This window comes from Lathamus discolor, chromosome 3, assembly GCF_037157495.1.
Source record: "Lathamus discolor isolate bLatDis1 chromosome 3, bLatDis1.hap1, whole genome shotgun sequence".
Lineage (NCBI taxonomy): Eukaryota > Metazoa > Chordata > Aves > Psittaciformes > Psittacidae > Lathamus > Lathamus discolor.
The window spans coordinates 108828442-108848896 of record NC_088886.1 but is presented as its reverse complement, the minus strand read 5'-3'; the positions used below and the strand labels follow the sequence as shown (position 1 = coordinate 108848896).

Sequence of the window (20455 nt, the reverse complement as noted above, 5' to 3'; positions counted from 1 at the left end):
AAAAAAAACCCAAAAGATCTCCTTAGGGCATAAAAAACATCCTTTCAGATCACTCTCACCAGTCATCCAAGCTACAAGGAAGCAGGGCTTCCACTAACAGAAATAGGCAATAGTTTCACCAAGTATTGGAGTACTGGACAAGCCAAGAATTTCTCTAAGATATGAACTTCTTCCAAATCAAGCAATCAAGCATTTTGGTTAATATGAAGCAAATACAGCTATGATATAAAATGTTCTTCCAAGAAAAACAAACAAACAAAAACAACCCAAGAACAAAAACCAAATAAACAAACCCAAAGCAAAACAAAACAAAAAAAAAAAAAAAAAAACGCTAAAAACAACCATAAAATAAGGTCAAAACGAATGCATGTCTACAGTTTGGGTGGAAAAATAGGTTTTCTGTTTGCTTTTAGTTTTGTTTTCAAATGGATGAGGAAAGCAAGCAATGAAATTTAATAAACCAGATTGAGTAATCCATATTTACAGAAATATGTAAAGTTCCAAGGTGATCAACACTATATATATAGCCTTCTTCCAGGGCAACTGACGTGGGTAGGATCTATTATGCTCCCTTACACAGGGAGCAGAGCTCTTTTTCTCTTTGCAAAGGCATGGATCACAGCTGACTTTTTGCTTTCCAGAAGATTTTAATACCAACATTCACTACTCCAAACAATGCTGTAAAAATAAGGAGGAGCAGAAAACCCATTTAAAATCCTACACCATGCATACTCCTCCATTTCTCATTTGGGGGTTAAGGATGAAGAGAGGCCTTTCTGGTCTCCATCTTCATTCAAGAAGGACTCTTCCCCCCTGGTTCAGCAGCAGTAAATACTGCGGGCAGTTAGCTGCAATAAGGAGCAATTTCAGGAAGAATTTAAACGTTATACATCAAACAATGAGGCAGGTTGTGTCTAATGGAAGCAGCAGTGCAGATCTCATGGGATGGTTCATTTTCATTTCAGGTAAACAAATATCAGCCTTGACAAAACAGCTGAAGGTTACAGGAATTAATGAACATAAGCTATGCAATAGTATCTATGGACCATGCTAAAGCACCCACTTTCCTCCTCTCTCCTTTTTCTTTTCCATAGGCACTTCTACAACATTTCTGCCCCTAACTCCCGCAGAGACAGCTCAAACGAGAATTTCAGGCTCTTCCTAAAGAGCTTTTATTCTTGTGCACATGAGGGGATCAGAATGGTTAGCAAAGATCCCACTATCCGTAAGAAAAAAAATATTTAAAATCTTGACACACAGCTACGAAAAGGAAGCTTCAAGCTCATCAAGTATGTTACCTATAGAGAAAAAGAGCAGTTAGTTCTTTCTTGAGAAGAACTAAAAGAACAAAACCCCCTTCCTTAAGGAACACATTCAGGAAGTTTTCCAGTGTTGCTCAAAAGCGGCTTTTTCCTCACTCCTAGTTACCAAAATGCTAATTTGATTACTGTCACCTGAATCTCCACTTGGCAAAATCCAGATTGACTTCCAATTGGCTAAGACACCTTCAAAGAAGGGAAACTGCTTACACCATAACACATTCTAGTTGATGACTTTTAAATAAAAGTCTGAATGTCTCCACATTGCCCAAATTGATTCATATGAATCCAGTGCCACCACTGGGCTTCCTAGGAACCTTTGAGGTGTGAACTTCTCAATATTTCACCATTCTTTCCCCCCCACACTAAGAGGAGATCCTTAAAGAATTTCACTTGATTAGTTTTTCACTTTATGCCAACAATGTTACTACATTATGGGGCATTTGCTGTCAAGTGCTTCCAACGTTTTACCCTTAAAAAAATCCCAGAAACAAGCAGTTTCAGGAGACTATCTTAGTTTCTTCAGGTCAAACAAAAATTGCATCCATCTGCAGATTACTTGGGTTATAAGACCTAGGGGGAAAAAAAAATGCACATACACACTTCAGAGGCCTCATTTTATTTTACAACTTGGGGAAAAAAAAGTAATCCAGCTCTCCAATCATGATGTTCTATTTTAGAAAGTTATTCAGAGCTCAGCTGACATCCTTGAGTTAAGTCTACTCTGAGGAGATTTTAGGACAGAATCTTGGCAGATTTACTTTTTCTTTTCACATAATGTCAAGCTAACCATGAGGACAGCAACACTGCTGCTCTAAGAATATAATCTCTGTATGCAACTGTAATACAACAGAATAAAAATTGCCCCCTCTTTTTTCTCCAACTTGTACCAGTAAAAACTGGTATGAAGTGTAGAAAACAAGAATATTCTTGAGTTCAACAGTTCTTGAATGTCTACTAAATCGGAAATAGCTCATAACAAACTGCAAGTTACTATGAAGTCCCTAAAGGTAAAATTTTAAATGACAAATGAAAAGAACCTTTGCCCACGGCAGAGGGTTTGGAACCAGTTATCTTAAGGTCCTTTCCAACCCAAACCATTCTATTATTGTATGAAAGTTTAGGGGATTTTCACTTCCTGACAAAGGAAAAAAAAAATAATAATGTTCTCTCCAGAGCATTCCCTCTCTGACTATACAGCTGTAATGAAAAACAAAACATTAACCACAGATTTTGCCAGAATGGAGGCAGCAGCTGATCACTGATCACAGCAAACTTGTGTAATCACACTCTAAGGAGCAATCATGACTCCTCATCTAACTTCTGGCATTGCTTTTTCTATTTTCCCCTCTTGCCAGTGTAGCTACCAAATCAGCCAAGCCACCAACTAGCTATCTATAAAATAGGCACTTCAACAAAATTTAAGAGGGGATAAAAATGAATTAACCACTCCCCTCAAATATCGAATATGAGTTACTACATCCAAGCACACTGAATATATTTAAGACCCAATGATATTACTATAACATTAAATACTTACTTACTTTAAGACCAGCACTTACAGTACTTAAAACATTGCATTCATTTGAAGCTGGGGGGGAGCAGAAAACATGGGCTCAGTCAAAATTAATTGTCATTCATGGTCAGGGTAAAAAATATTCTTAAATACCTACAGAAAATTGTTCTTGTTATGGAAATAAACTTTAAGTTTAAAAAGGGTGTTTTTTAAATGGGTCAATGCTAACTCAGTCTAATGCCACTTGAATGGATCTGATCCTTTATAAAAGTTAACTTTTCAGATAAAGATAGGCAAGGAAGGAAAAAAGTCACTGACACGGTTAGGAGGTAACAAAGAATCACAGAATATTTAGGGTTGGAATGAAAAGAACAGGGTACAAATACCCAAACCCTTGCACACATGGTCTCTGATAAACCTCCTAACCCAAAACTAGAGCTTAAATTACAGCAGAACATAGTGCTTCAGTAAGCATCTGAAAGAATTTGACTTGGAAAAATTCTAGATTTTGTACTAAGGTTGCAGCAAGCTAGAGGCCACTGGTTTATTCAGAACAGAACTGACCTATATGCACCTGATTTCATATGAAATGTGGAATACAGCAGTGCCACACCATATAAACAGTCACATAGCAAAAACTTCTTCAGTGTTCTCTTACCATTATCAGCAATCTGAAAACAACTTTGAGGCAAACACTCTATCAGCGCTTCAAACACATCGCTATGAACAGAAAGCGTATACTTGAAAAGAAACCATTAAGTACACATTAATTCAGCAGACATGTAAATAAATATTTGCCATTTATTATACATGTCAAAAACAATAGCTCCTGTGAAACTGCATGATTGGGTGAATAATACAGCCTTTAAAAAAATCCTATTAAATACCCATTTGTATGTATGCTATTAATTTACGCAACCAGCCAGAATTCTTTCATGCATCAGAAACTACACATTTTGCTTAGTGGTGTTGCTCTTTCTTTATATATTGCAATTGTAATAAACCCTTAAGACTGTACATATCTTTAAAAGTATATGTAACTGAATTGTTTAAACACAGGAAAAATTATAGTAGATAGTTCTTCTATAGGGCTTATTTCCATCATTACTGATTAGATTAACTCCTTAAAACATTATAGACACAAAGCCAGAGAGTCTCTGGACTGCAAATACTTATTGTAGAGAACTGGTGCCATAATAAAACAGAAACGTCAGTACAACCATACAAAAAAAACGAGTCTCTTACAGAAGCCAAAAAGAAGATGAATTTGCTTTGCCACCTAACAAGTACTTCTGTCTTGGCTAAAGCTACAGTCCATTAAGCTATAAGTCCCGAACATTTTATTTTTGTTGCTGAAGCAATTATGTTGGACTATCAGCTTAAGAAAAAAACTTACATAATATTATTTAAACACAAGAACAGACAAAAAAAAAACAACAAAACAAACAACAACCCTCTGGTTTGTCTCAACACAACTATTAACTAATGTCACTTCATACAAGTAGGCAGCTACATCTGCTTTAACATCTGGGGTACATAGAGCAGAAGTCAGCGCTGGCACCTGACATCCACACTAAGTATTGCAGGGCGTTTTTACGTCTAATTAGCTCAGTCCTGAGCCCACACTGCTGGTGGAGCACATCAGCTGGAAAGCTACAGTGCTGGAAAATGCCCTCACTTTGTTAACTGGAAAAAAGACTTTGAAAAAAAAACTTAAGAAACTTAAACTTGAAAAAACTTAACTGCTTAAATAGAGAAAAAAAAAAATATTGAAAAAGTCTCCACCTCTTGAGCTCAAGGCCTGTTCCAGCTAGTTCAGGGCATGCTGGAAAGCTAAATGACAGCCCACAAACTCCCATGCCCAATCACAGAACTTTTGAGGCAGCTCCTGAGCCCACCTCCTAGAAACTTCTAAAGACCAAGCACCAATGAAGGAGGACCTTACCTTTGAATTAAAGCCATGTAATGTATTTCTGTCTCTAATTCAGCAGCAAGTACAAATACCTCCATTTACTGAAGTCAAATATCTGTTTAAATCCATTCGTGAAGAGTAATTCAAGCATAAGCAAATATTTGGCTGAACTGGGATTATAGTGAATAATTTACAGTGTAAATACAATCCTTTTTCCAATTTTGGATATTCCACAACCAGAAGACTACTATTTCACTAACACTGCTTCAGCACTTCACATGTAAATATTTCAGCATATTCAGACTCCTGAATTTACCTAATCCCTAGCACAATTGGCATGTATTTTGTTGCTATCCTTGGATAAAACTTTCAGCAGTAGGAAGATTTTTTAAGATCAAGTTTCAAGATCAAACATGCTCACAACTCCATTCCTTTTTCACAACTGCTGAATCCATTCTAATGGATCTATTCCACATAAAAATACATTGTAAAAACAGAGTAGCACTGATGCTTCATTTGTGGCTCTTCTCCGGTTCTGTGATTACCAGAGTCTTGAGTTTTTAGCCTTACTTGGAGTGAGCATTTTTAGAAAGCAAATACATGAGTACTTGAGAAAAATCTGATGGCAATTTATAAGAACATCTGAAAATATTTCCAATTGCAAGTTAAAATGCCTCAATATATTCCCAGTATCTACATTCCAATCATTCATACATTCCTCCTTGCCCATAGTCTTCTAAAGATTAGTAGTTTTAATTATTTCCTTAACCCACTCTTTAGATGCATTATTTTCTGTCTTTCTTACATAAATGACCACTTTTCTATGAGATGCATAGCCACAAGGTATTTCAAAGCTAAAGTAAAGCACCAATGAGTTACTTGCCTCTGCATTAGCTCAAAAATAAACAAAAAATTCAGTGAAAGCACTTCATTTAGGTTCAGTGACCCTGTACCTAGATGTGAAAAATGCAACTCAAGGGTTATCAATTAAAGAGTGAATTGTGCTTCAATCTAGACATCCCTGCTCATTTCAATACTTTACCTCAAAACAAAGCATCTGGTATTTCCTACACTCCATCAATAATAAAGTTATTTATTTTCCATCTCTATATAGCAATGGTAGCCAATGTGCATATGGCCTGATTCACAGCAGGTGACATTTTGAGAGTTCTTTTCCAATCACCCAGCCAGCAGTACATACTATAAATGCACTATATTAACACTTGATTCAGCATGCTGCTAATTTCCACAGAAAGAGAGAAGACTGTTAAGTATACGTAGGCTTGTGCAGATAAATGTCAACCATACTACCAAAAATAGAAAAAAAGCTTTTATGGAATAATTGAGGTGGAGATAGAGAAGGACTTTTTTTCCTGTGTCCATCACTACTTGCAACTGCTTGATCTATTTTCTGTATTAGTAAAAAGTACTCCAACTATTAGATGGATTAACAGTCTTGCAGCCTCTTAATTGTGGGTGTGTAAACAAGGTAGCCAATTTATTTCTGTCTACACGTCCATTATATACTCAGGTTCCCAAATCCTCTGCATGGAATTAACCTATACAGTATTTTATTCAAAGAAGGCTTCGAGTGCTTAATCAAAAGAAGTTTGTAAGTTTGGACTGCATCATACTGCATGAAACTCTTGCCTAGCAGATAGCGGCTGTAGAAAGAGGAGAGGGAAAAGATATCCTAAAACCCCTTATACAAGTGCCATATTAGTCAGAAGTAAAGCTAGATCTTCCATGTCTTTACAGAAGAGGAAATCAGACATTTTCTTAAAGTGAAAACTAAGGAAGATCTTGGCATCACTGCAGAGGAAAACATGCTGGTTTTTTTTTTTTTTTTAAATCTCAAATACTTTCAAAGTTCAGGTTTTTCCCAGCTCCCACTCAAGTTCTCAACAGGGTAGAGTATTCTCACAGGAGCAAAACACGAATTACAAGGAGGAAAGGAGGAATAAAAAGCATACTCAAGACACACAACTTTTAGTCTGTGCCACTGGAAAGCTAAATGAATGTTATTGCCCTCAGGTTGAAGAATTGGGCTTTGGCAAGGAGAGCACTGCTGTCCTGAATGGCAGAAAACAGCAAAAAAAGCTTAAAACAGTGAGGCTGGAAGGCAGCCACTGCTTTGCCACTGGCTGGGGGTAGTGGTATGCCACTGCCTAGGTTGAAAAAGAACCTTCAGTCTCCAGCTGCAGCTATTGTCACACCACATACCAAGCCCTCATAGGAAGCATATAGAAGCATATAAATAGCTGTATGCAAAACAAATTTTAGGGTACTATACAGTGCCCTTTAAAAAAGATGACCCAGCTAAATGGCTCACTGAGCACCATTAGAAGAATTGGATTTCTGTGTCTAGATTATCTGTTCATCTTTCCCAAGATGACCAATTATTTAAAAATGATCCAACCTTTAAATACCAATGTTAAAGTCAAAATATCCAGCTCTATCTTGAACTTTCCCATACGTGCTTCCTGCTAGCCAAGGCAGACACCACCATAGCTGTGAGTCTCTGATGCCAGAAACTACTCTGTCAAGAGTCCCCTGTGCGTTCCTTGTAGAAAACCAGTAACTGTCTCAACACCTTAAGGCTTCGAAACTGACTTACATTTTGGCAATGGACATGTCCCAGACTATCTTAACTGAATTTATTTTATAAAGAAAATTACATTCAAGTAGAATTTACATGCTGCAGTTTCTCTTCTCTGAGAGAATTTTTATTTAAATTTTGTAGAATAAATACATCAAACTTGTCAAAGCTAAATCTTGCCTTTCTAGAAAATGAGTGTTTCTACTTACCTGTCAGTCACCACACTTCAAAAGTAGTGTTAAACACATCCTGGAGTAATTACAGGTTTATTAGCTTTGTTAAAATAGTTCAACGCAACAACATTTCAGAATTCACATGCATACACAGAAATATACACTCATGTGAAGGCACACACACTTAGCAGATATTTTACTCAGCTACTTCTATGTCAAGTTGACAAGTGTGTTATTACACATCACTGGGCCAGAACCTTTAAAAATAGTCCTAGATTTTGAAGTTAGGCCAAATAGTTACCTGAGCTGTATGTCTGCATCTCAAGTTACAGACTAAGTAATGAAAGTTTAGAAGGTTTAGAGGTTTCTGTTGTAACTTGTTTCTCTGGAAATTAAACTTTCCACTTAATGCTCTAAAATGGCTTGTTTTTAAACTATGTGTAATTACTATTTATAACAAATTTTAATAAAGGAAACCCACCAAGAAAAATCCTTGAGAGAGTTATCTGCAGCCCCATTTCTAATGCTACTCCAAATAATCATGTTCTTGGACAGATCCCTGTGGTGACAGCACAGCTCAACATGCTGCCTCACACTAAAAGTTGCTTAACCTGTAATCACAGAGAATAAAACTGAAGTCCTTCACTGCTGCTGCCTGCTGCAGTAACTCCATCCCCTCTCATACTGGTGAGCAGGGCACTCAGCTACATACTCTCCTGCCTGAGACATCTCTAAGCAGTGGGTCAACAGCATCACAAAGTCCTCCATAAGCAAATGTGCATCCCATTATTGTACTGGTGAAGGATTTTGCTCAGCCTGCCTTCCTTCACACCCTTGGGATACTTAGTAACTGCTTTTCCTCATTTCTCAGTAATTCTCAGACACCTTTTTTCCCCACCGATGCCTACCTGTTATTAACCTGTAATAAACCACTGACACTCAAAGAACGGCTTTTACCCTCCAGCCTCAGCTGACTACACTCTCCAGAGACATCAGATTCCTCCGCACTGCTCATCATAAATAAAGGTATTTAACAAAAAATTGGAGCTTCGTTTCTAGAAAAGTGCAATAAATAACAAGTTTCACCTTTATCAGTTCCTTGTTTACTGTGTCACACAATGTATTATCAATTACCATATTCTGCTATGCACTTATCAGCATCAGAATCCATTAAATCAACGGATTATTTAACTCGTAAGACAAGCACACAAGGAGGTTGTCTAATATATGAGGTTGTCTAATGTCTAAATGTAACACAACTATTGCATTTAGACCTCTTTCATACATCACCACAGTTTTGTTGGAAAGCCTCATCAGTCTAGATGACTGGATTTCAGTCTGCTAATTAAGTTAACATCCAAGATCTCCATTATTTTAACCACATACCTGCTGTCAGTCACCCAACCTATATTTTAAGCCCTGCTTAACATTATTTTTGTTTGGGCTTACTAGGCTTGCCCTTCAGTTTCCTTCTGCTCTCATCTAGCAGCAATCTAAAACCAAAGGAGTCCTGTCTTTTTTCCTCCACCTTCTTCAATCTGTCAGCTGGTAGTTCTGCACATTGAACTCACTTTTCATCACCACTCCTATGCAGCCTCTTCAAAACCTCCAGCTCTGCTCTGTGCTCTCTCATGTGCCTTTCCACCCCCCGAGCTTTCCTATACCTGATTTCATGTCTATCAATCCCCAAGTACTCTTTCACTCCTCCACTCTGTGATTTTCCTTCCTAGTATTTTGGGGGATCTTACCTTTAAAAACCCCTCTTATCACTTTTAATTGGCAATAAGAGCATAATTAGATGTATTTGTTTCAATTACACTTTGATTGCTTTCTGAGCATGTTGGCCCCTTTCTGAGGGAAAGGAGGCAGTTGAGTATTTGCTCAGGTTTTTGCATATTCATTCCTCCCTTTTAAAAAAAATTCACAGAAGCTGCAATCACTTCCCTGTCTACATTTGCCTGCCTCTAACCATACCACCTTCTAAACCTCCCCATCACCGCAATCACCTTTTAGCTGTATATCCATGTATACAATGTACATCCATCACATTTCCAGAGATATATGTCTATCTCCACAACCTCAGTTTCTCCAGATATTCATACACCTCGGTACTGCACCATCAAGCTCCATCACTCAGCATTTTACCTTCAAGATTTCCTGGATTTTGCATATTCCTGCTTTCCTTAAACCAGAGGAAAAAGAGCTCTCTTACATGCCCAGGTTTCTTTGGCTATTCTGACATTTAGTCCCCACATCTTTCAAGAAAATTCTTCTTTTCCAACCTTCAAGAATTCGAAAAATGCTTATGCACACTAATGAATAGCGGAATTGATCTTACATTTATCAGCTTCTTTGTTCAACTCCATCTGCTAGTGATTCACACATTGTAGAGCTGGGGGGAATGTGCCCATGTATCATGATGTTTTGATGTGCACAGGGCTCTCATTCAGGGACAGCTGGCTATAGAGCGCCTACCAAGCTGCTGTGCGCCTTCAATGGGGAAAGAGGAAGGATTCTCACATTTCTTTAGGAAACACAATGTCATGGAAGAGCATTGTCCCTCAACACAACGCTGCACAATAAAGACAACAACATGCCATTGCAAGCAAACTTTGAGATGGAGAGAACCAAACACAGTCACATAGGAAGTGTCACAAAATCAGGACATCACTGCAGCATTTTAAATGACTCCAGCAAATTTCTTTAGTGTAAATGCAGCACATACCTTAGAATAGGTTAAGCAGTTTTGTTGAACACAAGATGTCTAATAGTTCATTTACCTAACTCATAGTTACAGTGATTATTTCTAGAAGACAAAGCTGTTCAGTCAAAATAGGTTTACAAATATTTATCTTTAACCAACTACCAAAAAAATTCAAGTAACAATAAGACGCTTAGAAGACATCCAAGAGCATTACATACTACCAAAAAAAGCTTTCACAGCTTCTGTTTTGATAACACAGCAATAACGCAACAGAGTAACACTTAAAAACAGAGCTACGCTATCCTCAAATTTCAAAAGATGCCAAAGTAAATAAGACTGTTGAAACACTTTCCTCTAACATCTCAAACAAAACAAAACCAAACTGCAAGTTGCTGTTTGACAGTCTTTAAATTAACAGTATCCTTACACCCATATAAGGCCATCAATCTCCACCATTTTGTCTTTGACTGAGGGCAGGAGTGGGAGAATGGACAAAAGTATACAAGTAAATACAAGTAAATTCTGATATGCAGACATCATTCAAGATGTGGACAGCCCATACATGTCCAGAGGCACCTGGTAATGTTCTCTCCCTCTCCTACTCACTTCCGGCATCCTACTATATATTTTGATGGTTACTGACCTGACATTTCTGTGAATTCCATGAAAACTGGCATTTAGAAGTCATTAAGCTGAGCTGGTAAAGTTGGATAGAGCCTGGAAACAGTCAGCACAACTTGGACACTCACTGACTTTCACAGACCATATGGATGAGTCAACACACACCTACTAGGATATTATCACAATTTCAGTCATGGGACAATAAACCAAGCTTGAGAAACGAAGGGTGAAGATACCTCTTTTACGTAGAGGAGTATAACTTGACATGAGGTTCAGCCACAGTGGCCCCAGTATAAAAACTTTCTGACCCTCACAAGCAGACAACGATGTGCGAGCAGCCTAGTATCCATGTCACTCAGGAAGAAGAAAATATATACACAAGTTCTGAATAGACAGCTAGGCAATGGCTTGCTTTATTCAAGGAAGAGTAAGCAATGCAAATCCATCTTGGAAGCTGCTCTGCTCACAACACTCAAAGAAATAATTTTACTACCCAGGAATCTGACAGCAGTGAATCTGAAAAAGACACCAGTGCAGCTGTTAATATTTCCAAACACCTGATGGCTCAGAATCACACAAAGCACAGAGTCCTACTTGCTGCTGAAGTCAGATAACAGTAAGGAAAACAAAATGGGCTCAAGAGTCACAATTTTTTGTACAGTTGAAAGAGTGGAGTTCTAGACATGATCCCGTGACTGTTACTTTGAAGCAAGAAGACGCGTTCAAAGCACCCTGCTGTTTTGTTCCTCCTTGCACAGTATCCTGAGGCTGTCAGGATGACTAGGTACAAAATAGATTCCAGCAGCAAAAGCATGAAAATAGAATTACAAAAAACATTCATTCTAAAGATAAAATTAGAGGATGGTCTTCATTTAGTATCAGAAAAGGAACCTTTCAATGCTGACAGATATTTGATGAGAATCAGCAGCACTCCTGGGACTGAGGGATACTTTCATGCTCCTCAGTTGTTTCTATTTGTTTTGTTTGGGATTTTTTGTGGAGTTTTGGTTGGGGGGGGGGGGGTTGTGTGGTTTTGGGTTGGGTTTTTTTGTGTGGTTTTATTTTTTTTGTATGTGTGTTTTTCTTGGGGGTCAGGGGGGGCAGGTGGGCTGTTTTGGGGTTTTGTTTGTTTGATTGCTTTTTTCTTTAATGATGGTCTCATGTCAAAGTGCATAAAAGAGACATAGCTCCAGAATGCTTTAGAAAGGAAAGCAGGAAATTAAGAAAGAACTGACCAGATAAGCTGGCCCACATGGTTAACTACTGCTAGGTAAAGAAGGTATAAGTGTCAGTACTGGAGTCAGTGAAGTAACATGGAATAAAGAATGCCAACTGTGAAAGTCTGCCAACTCCACAGAGTTCGGCTATGGTTATTAATAACCAGAGAGGATTGTGAACAGCTCTGAGGATTTAAATGCATTTAGTACCTGAGTTATAGCTTGGGAAATGAATTTCCATTTGGATAAAAATACACACTGGGGCAAATAAGATATTCATGTATGCAAATATGGATTCTGAATTTGTCAGCTTTTTAGCTATTTTCCCCTAAGAGGAAGCAGTATAGATAGCTGCTATAGCATAATAGGTACTGAGCTAAAGTAAACAAAATGCTTAGGAGCATTAGAAGAGGTAGAAATAGGACCTAAATTATAATGACATTGTAAAGGACAATAGAAAACCCCTAGAGCATTAAACACTGGTTTTGCTGCCATAATTTCGAGATACCACAGAAGGAGAAAGTCTCAGGAAGGACAGCTCAACTGTATTTTAAGACACTATAGGACCTAACCCTTCTTTCTTAAACAGAACAAGAAACCCTCAAAAAGCCCCTTCCTCTGAGAAAGACGACCAAGGATTACTTATCACAAGAAAGAGACATTACAGATGCCAACGGAAAACTTGGTTACCAAAACAGCTGTAGCAACAATTTTCTCCCTTTACACTTTAGTATTTCCATACTACAGGAATACAGACAGAAATGAAAGCAAGAATAAATACACTCAAATAAAACATTTGGGTTTGTTCAGGATGTCATCAGGACAGAAATGAAAGCAATAGTTATCTTACCTTTCCAAACAATAATATTTTTAACTATGCAGGTTAAGGCAAGGATATTCTACGCTTCAGGGCTTTTGCAAACTGACTGCAGGAGCCAAGAGAGAATACCCATGTAATGCTATGTAGCTCACTTCAGGTGCATGGTTCAGGGGTGCTTTTCATTTTCTCCAAGACATGCAGTAGCAGAGGAATATATACTGAACATAATAAATTCACATCTTAACTCAGTTGCTAAATCATATTTGATTTTAATTTCTCCAAGTGTGTTATAAATTTAACAAAGAATAAATTCCATAAATGAAGTGTGAGTTTCCTTACATTTCTCTACACCTGTTCCAAGCTAAAGAAGGTACCTGAAGTAAAGAATTTTCTTCACCTTACCTCACCTGCTTTACTTGCATCACTTTAGCCCTAAGCATACAACAAAGAGAGGAGGTACCATAACCTGAGAATGAAGCAGCCAGCTTTCTGGGAAACTTGGTCTTGAATCCAGCTGTTTCAACAGGATCCTAATTTACACCAGCTGTAGTTAGTAACATGACTGCAAGTGACAACACATCCCATAGAGGCACTCCGATGGCTCTTTCTTCAAAGTAAGGTGGTCTGAAAACATGAATTTTATTTTATAAAACCAGTATTTAACAAAATCATATGATCTGACCAATCTTTTCCATTTTCATTCAAGGAAAAAATATGTTTTTTATATTTGAATCTCTTACTGTATGGTGCTTAAACATGGAGTAGAAACAGTTTTCTAGCCTAAAAGAGCAGGAGTTAAAGTCCACTAATTGAAACACAGAGTAAAAAGAAATAATATACACTTTGACTTAGTTTTCAATAAGTGAAGGTAACACTGTGAGCAACAAGACGATTTTCCCTTTTGAAATGCGTAATTCTATCTTAAGCAGTTTCCCTGTGCCAGATTATACACGCGCTTCACAGTCCACACTGATAACAGAAAAGCAATATCTAAAGATGCCAAAAGCAGGGCTTATGTCATGTTCCTGCAGAACACTGCACCTGCTGAAGCCCTGAAACTTGCACAATTCTATTATCACACAATAATGATGAATTGCAAAGACAGAAGGTCCCAAGTATCAGTAGTGGCGTGTAGGCACAAAGCATCCTAACACGCTAATGTATACCTGCTACCCAGTCAGCATTTCTGTAGTAGGTGTCTCTAACTGCATAGGGACCATATTGGCATTTTCTCTCCAAAATGAGTATTGGAGTAAGATGGCAGCACTTCTGGCTGCTCTCTTTCTCTAGAGTGGATTTTATGTTTTTGCTGCTCTATCATGTTTTTTTTTTTGTTTTGTTTTGTTTTTTTTTTTTCCAAAGTAGATTCCCAAGCAGTGCCAAGCAGCAGGTCTATTTTCATGATACATTTCTGAAGGTCAGAGCGTCACTATCTCTGAGCAACCTGGTCTTGTGGAAGGTTTGGGGGCTCCAACCCCCAATGTTCTAACCCCTATGGCAGCAACAAATGGGGGGTCCAATTTGCATGGCAAGGGGTTGGGACTAGATGGTCTTTAAAGTCCCTTCCAACCCAAACCATTCTAAGATTCTATTTGCCTCAAGAGCAGATCATGCTTTTAGAGAAGAAAGGTCACCACTGCAAATTCTCTTCTAGCCTCATGTAGTGAGCCTAACCACATCCACCAAAGCAGGCCTCACACTATTTTAGTAGCAATGCTTCTCAAGATGGAACTGTTTAGATGATTTCTTTTTTTCTCATATATATCATTTCAAGATCAACTGCAAGTCATCAGGTGCTAAAGTACCATTTATAGTACATAGTCCAGCACTTCTCCTTAAAACACTATTTAAAAGATAGGCTTGAAAGTAACCGTGAAGGCCTTTTATTGGCTAGCAGGTAACTACACAGATTAGCCACATAATCAGTTCTCCAAAGACCTAGACTGACTTCCCTATGACAGAGATTTTTTTTTTTATAGTGCTAGAGCTCATTTGATTAGGAAGCTGTGTGTTTTGCTCTGAACACAGTTGTATTTCTGCACTGACATGAACTTTTTCCTGGGGCTAGCTCCTAATTTGCACAACTGTGATGTGAGGTATGCCTCCCTAGAGGGAAAACTGGAAAAACCTTCTTTGAGACAAAAATATCATTATAACAATAAGGTGTTTTGTCTTAGAGGCAAGCCACCAAAATCAAGGCAAAATCCACATGAATGTAGTACAAACAGAGACCTTTGAGAAATTATACAAAATAGGATCAATGGTAGAAGCACTGCAACTTGTCTCAAGGATACAGTTAGCATGAGGTGGTACAACAAAGTAGAGGACATCACAGTAACGACATGAATGCTTCTGTACAGCCTTAGCCAATTTTTGAAGTTTAAATTATCAGTGTTCTCTCATAAATTGCATCTTGAAGACATTAGATGGTTTTAAACTTGCTGAGATCAGATATTTTTGAAAGAAACAGATTCAGTAATGTAATTGGATTGATGGTGTTAAATTACTATGCCACTATATGCCAGGATTATTATTTTTTTTCCATCCCATTTTGAAAGGCAAAGTTAAAAGAAATAAATCAAAATAAGAATGAGAGCAATAAGGCTTTGTAAGGCTTTGAACTTAACACTGAAAATGGTTATTAAGGACCAGCTTGGCTGAACCTCCTCACAGGCCACTTACCTGGGAAGCCTACTCAGACTGGAAGGCAGCAACTCTTCAAAATGCCCACCAATAAGCAGACTTATTCTAGAACAACTTATATCTACAGTTAACATACATAGCTATAAGTCACTTTAGAGTGGACAATCTCAATCATGACTAAAACATATTATCCTTCTACTGAAATTAATCTCAAGACATCTTTAGAGAGCTTTCTACACTCTTGCAGTTTTTGAGTGTTTCCAAAGTTCTGTTGAATTTCTCCTCAAATCTTTTATGCATGCACCATTTACCCAATGCTTTAGTCATCATTTATACCTTTCTCAGAACAAATGCAGAGAGGCAAGAATGCAAATGTATATATTTATGTATCACTTGATATGCAATCACAAATACTACATAGATCTAAAAACATAATTGATGCATGCAGATTGTAAAATCTGGTTCAGCAGATGTCCCATCAGGAAAACCTCAGGGGACTGAAGAGTTATGCAAGTGTATGTTGGTTTTCTGTGCTACAGTCCTCTTGCAGTTATCTTTTAGAACTAAATTCCTATTGTCAGTGGTTTGTGCCCTTTAACATAAATCTTTTAAACAAATTCACAGGCAAAGGTCTTTCCCCATATGAAAGACAATCTAGTGTTGCAATTTTGACTAGAAGGTTTTCAGGAATATTGTTTGTGAGATTTGATCTAAATTGGAAGTTTAATAAGATAAATAATTTCTAAATTTATTAGAAAACAAAATGACCCAATTGACTACTCTGTTTCTTAATGCATGCTCCATATTGTTTTCAACTCAAATTAGTTTCAACTCAATACTTCTAAACTCTTTGAAGAGGGAAAGGTGGAATCAGTGCTCAAAGAATAATCATTGCATTCTGGGGTAGATGTCTTGCATTCTTCATAGGGAAATCAGGCTTTCAACCCCTTGAAATTCAGAATTGGATCCAGGTAAGGAACTATGCACATCATTCTACAAGACTATTTTGGGGTGGGGGGAAGAGATAATTAACCTGCTTAATATGGCTGAAGGATTACAAGAGCAGAAAAGTTTCGCAACACAATTTGCTGAATTCATCACATCTTGCCTCATTTTTCACCGAAACCCTAAATCCTGGTTCCATCTGTTTCAACTGTAACCATTTAATATTCACTTCTCCCTTTCCTTTCTGTTCCCTGTTTTTTTAGAAACGATTTAGTTATGAAAGGATTTTTTTTTTTTTCTCTTTGTGGCTCACTAACACAGAAAGCCTCTGATGATAATCTGATTACCAAAAGTTATGGAGACCTGCCATTGTACTAACCAGATGGGTCCAAGTGAGGTCACTCTATCATTAGGCAAAATAGAAACCAGAGCATAGAAAATAATTTTTAAGGCAAAGGAAATAGCAGCTCAGATAAGCTCAGGAAGCTGGGCTTGTCACTGCAGTCAATTTGGAAGATATTAAAGGGGACAAGCCACACTCCAATCAAATGATCAGCCAATAGACTATTTAGGATATAAACACAAAAGGTCTTCTCTGAATAGATCTTTAATGATTTGGAAGGCATTGTTTGCAGGCTCTGCCATGCAACAAATTGATTTAGCAAAATGTCAAGTTAGAGGGAGGAGGCAAGAAACAGGAGTTGAATTCCTCCCAGAACGTAAACTATATAACTGTACTGAAAAAGTCAGCTGAAGAATTTACTGATCTGCTGGAGTATTCAATGAAATTATTCTCATGAGCACAGTCTTTATGAGCTGGATCATTGCTATCTCTCCCCCAGTAACTCACTCCCTTCTCATTATGAAAAAAACTTCACATAAATACCTTCATACTCATCATCTCAATCAGTTACACAAGTGGAAGACTGCTGTTTAGAAATCTTATGCTTCCACATAAATAATAAATCTTAAGTCCACATAATCCATTTTAAAATTTCTAAAATCCAAACCGGAGTATCCCAAAACACAGATAGTAATTTTTAAAAATTTTTTTTTTTTTTTTTTTTTTTTTTTAAGGCAGGGCATGAAGTTCACTGTTATTACTTGGGAAAACTTTGAATCATCTTTAAAATGAATTAAATGTCCAATCTGACCATAACTTTTGCATGATATACTAAACTCTGGTCACCATTAAACATTACTGTAACAAGCAGCTGAACTGTAAAACACAAAATAAAAAGTTTTCATCTCTGAAAAACAAATCAAACTGGATTCTTACTTCAGAGGAGGTAAAGAAAGATACGTATTTTAGCATCAAGCAGCTATCACAAGTAGCCTCTCACATTAAAAAAAAAAAAAAAAGTATATATAATAAAGCAGAATTATTGGCTTTACTTCCAAAAATTGCTGACTTCACCTACATTTGAATTCTCATTTCAACATACCCCAAAACACAAACTTCTAAAAATCATTGCAGATTTTTATCTTGTCCATCTGAAAGTTATCTGAAAGACTGTAATAAGCAGTTAGCAGGGGTCAGGCTTAAATGAAAAAATTCTTGAGCTTTACCATTTACCAGCCAAAGTGCACTTGCGACTAACTCTCAAGATACACATTTATAAATGTATTCCACAACTGAGGTCACACAGACAGACACTGTATTTCAATGTCTATGGATGTTCTTCCATCCACCATCTGGCATCCACCGCTACATTACACTTGTCAAATATCCAACAAGAGATACTGCCCCCGTTTCACCACTGGTTTTTGGCCATAACTGTCTCTTGGTGCCATTAATTCAACACATGAAAGGAAATGTCAAGCAGCAAGTGAACATGTGGAAGATTCACCAATGATGTCGAGGAAGCAGAGGCTGCATCAACCTCTGCTAGTTCATTTGTCAGCAGGTACAGAACCAACAGGGGTTTTATGGATACAACATTTTAAAAAATCTTAAGTAAAAGAAATGGTAAACCATGATTGTAACAAGTATCCTTTTCCTGCTTCTACTGAAAAAGACAACACAGAAATCACACTTACTTAACACAACAAATCCTCTTAGTATGAATATGGAACTACCAGAAATGGTTTAAGGATTACGGACAGAAGAGGCACAGGATTCATAAGGTCATACATGGAAGAAAGCTAGGGTTATTGACTATTTGACAAAAAGCAGAGCAGCACTGAAGAAAACTTACTGTTCCTGTTTTAAAACTAAGTATCTGTTAGAAGCCTCCCTTTTCCTGCTTTATTCTTTTCCCAGTTCAAAAGAAAATACCTATAATTCTTCTAAAGCATATAAAATAGAATAAAAAAAAAAAATCAAGAGCATGAAGAGCACTTCAGCATGCATCGCTTTTAAAATTTCAGAATTGAAAATACCTGAAAAAACCCTATTGTTTGGCACATTACCAAGAAACACTACAAATATAAACAGGCCAACATTACTTACTGCAAAAATCTGAAATTACGTTTTGTGATGGAACACAATTTTACAGTATTTTGCCACCAGGGACATTTTGTATTGCTGGAAATATAATGCCTGGTTTAGTTTACAGTAGAAAATGGTTACATCTTAAAAAGCATTATAGGTGGAGACACTAGAAGATAGACAAGTTTCATGCAAACACAGGGAAGATATATACCAATGTACTGATATAAGTAATTCTGGCCTCAGGTACAAGGGAACTGTACAAGTTTGAAAGCAATATGTAATCTACCTTGAGTAAAGATAATCTTTCCACTCAGGAAGCTGACAAATATACAAATACAGTCTGAGAATCATGATTTTCAGAGGGGGAAATAGGTAAGGTCCACCCAAAAAAAACCCCAAAACTATTTCAGCTACAGTAAGGATTTCATTTATAGTCTTCATGTTATGATTCAGTTAGTGTTAAAATATGTCTTAAAGCATAAAACCCACATTCTCTGCAAACCAGCTTTCTTGGGCAATCTACCAAGGCAAAGATTTAGATCCAACAAACAAAAACAAAAACCCACCCGAGAAGTGATGGACCTACAGCAACCTTCTCAAGAATCTGGAAATCTCAAGATCCCTCAGGCTCACAGCTGGAGGAATGCTTACTGATGAGGGTGCTCTGACTCAGCTGTGCCTCCATGCCTTACTGCAGGGCAACCACCTCCATGGAGGAACTGACATTTGTATATGAAACACAGAACTGATACAATGATTACTTGTAACCTACAGAAGTAGTATGGTGCTTCCCATAAAAACAACAAACCACTCACCCCCCCAAAAAAAAACCCACCCCCCCAAAAAAAAACCCCAACCAAAACCAAAAAAAAAACCAAAAAACAAACCCAAAGCAGTCTGTCCAATTTTGCATCATATATCAATCCTCCTGTTTTGAGCACAGCCACCTGTGATGTTAAAATTGAGTGTGTGTCAGTGGTAACAAGAGAAGGTCTCGGCACTTAATTCAGTAGTCTGGGGAAAGTGCTTTTCTGTTTAAGAACAAAATCCTTCACTGTATTCACAATGTAAGGCAAAGTATTGCTACAGAAGAGTAGATGAAGCACAGATATCTATTTATAACATTTGACAAAACCTGCTACCATTCAAAACAATCTTAAGTTCCTGTAGATTCTTCACTATTTTTGAAGTGTTTTCTTCATAGAAGAATTATATAAACCCTGATAGAGCATAAATACTTTGAGTATAATTAAGAACCACCTTGCAGCTCACTGCATGTAAGTATTGAAAATGTGAGAGGGTAAACCCAGCTGTTTTGAGGTCTTTACACATGGACATATTTGGCCTTATAGTAACTTAAGGCAGCTACCTAGATTAAATCCATGGTCTTTGAACTGAACAGCATCAGTAGATAAAAGTTTACCAGTGTTAATTGTTCGGGGGGGGGGGGGGGGGGGAGCGGGAACAGGACAAAATCCACCCTACACCTTTCCCTTTTGTGCTCTCTTTCTCCCTCCAAATACATTGGGTGTGTGGGGGGGAACACTAAGCA

The 20455-nt window shown here is 37.5% G+C and overlaps 1 protein-coding gene across 4 annotated transcripts in view; it reads right to left on the bottom strand.

Moving 5' to 3' along the window:
* The window catches only part of PCDH15 (protocadherin related 15), a 464553-nt gene that overhangs the window by 364740 nt on the left and 79358 nt on the right, over window positions 1–20455 (bottom strand). The gene's annotated exons all lie outside the window — the stretch shown is intronic.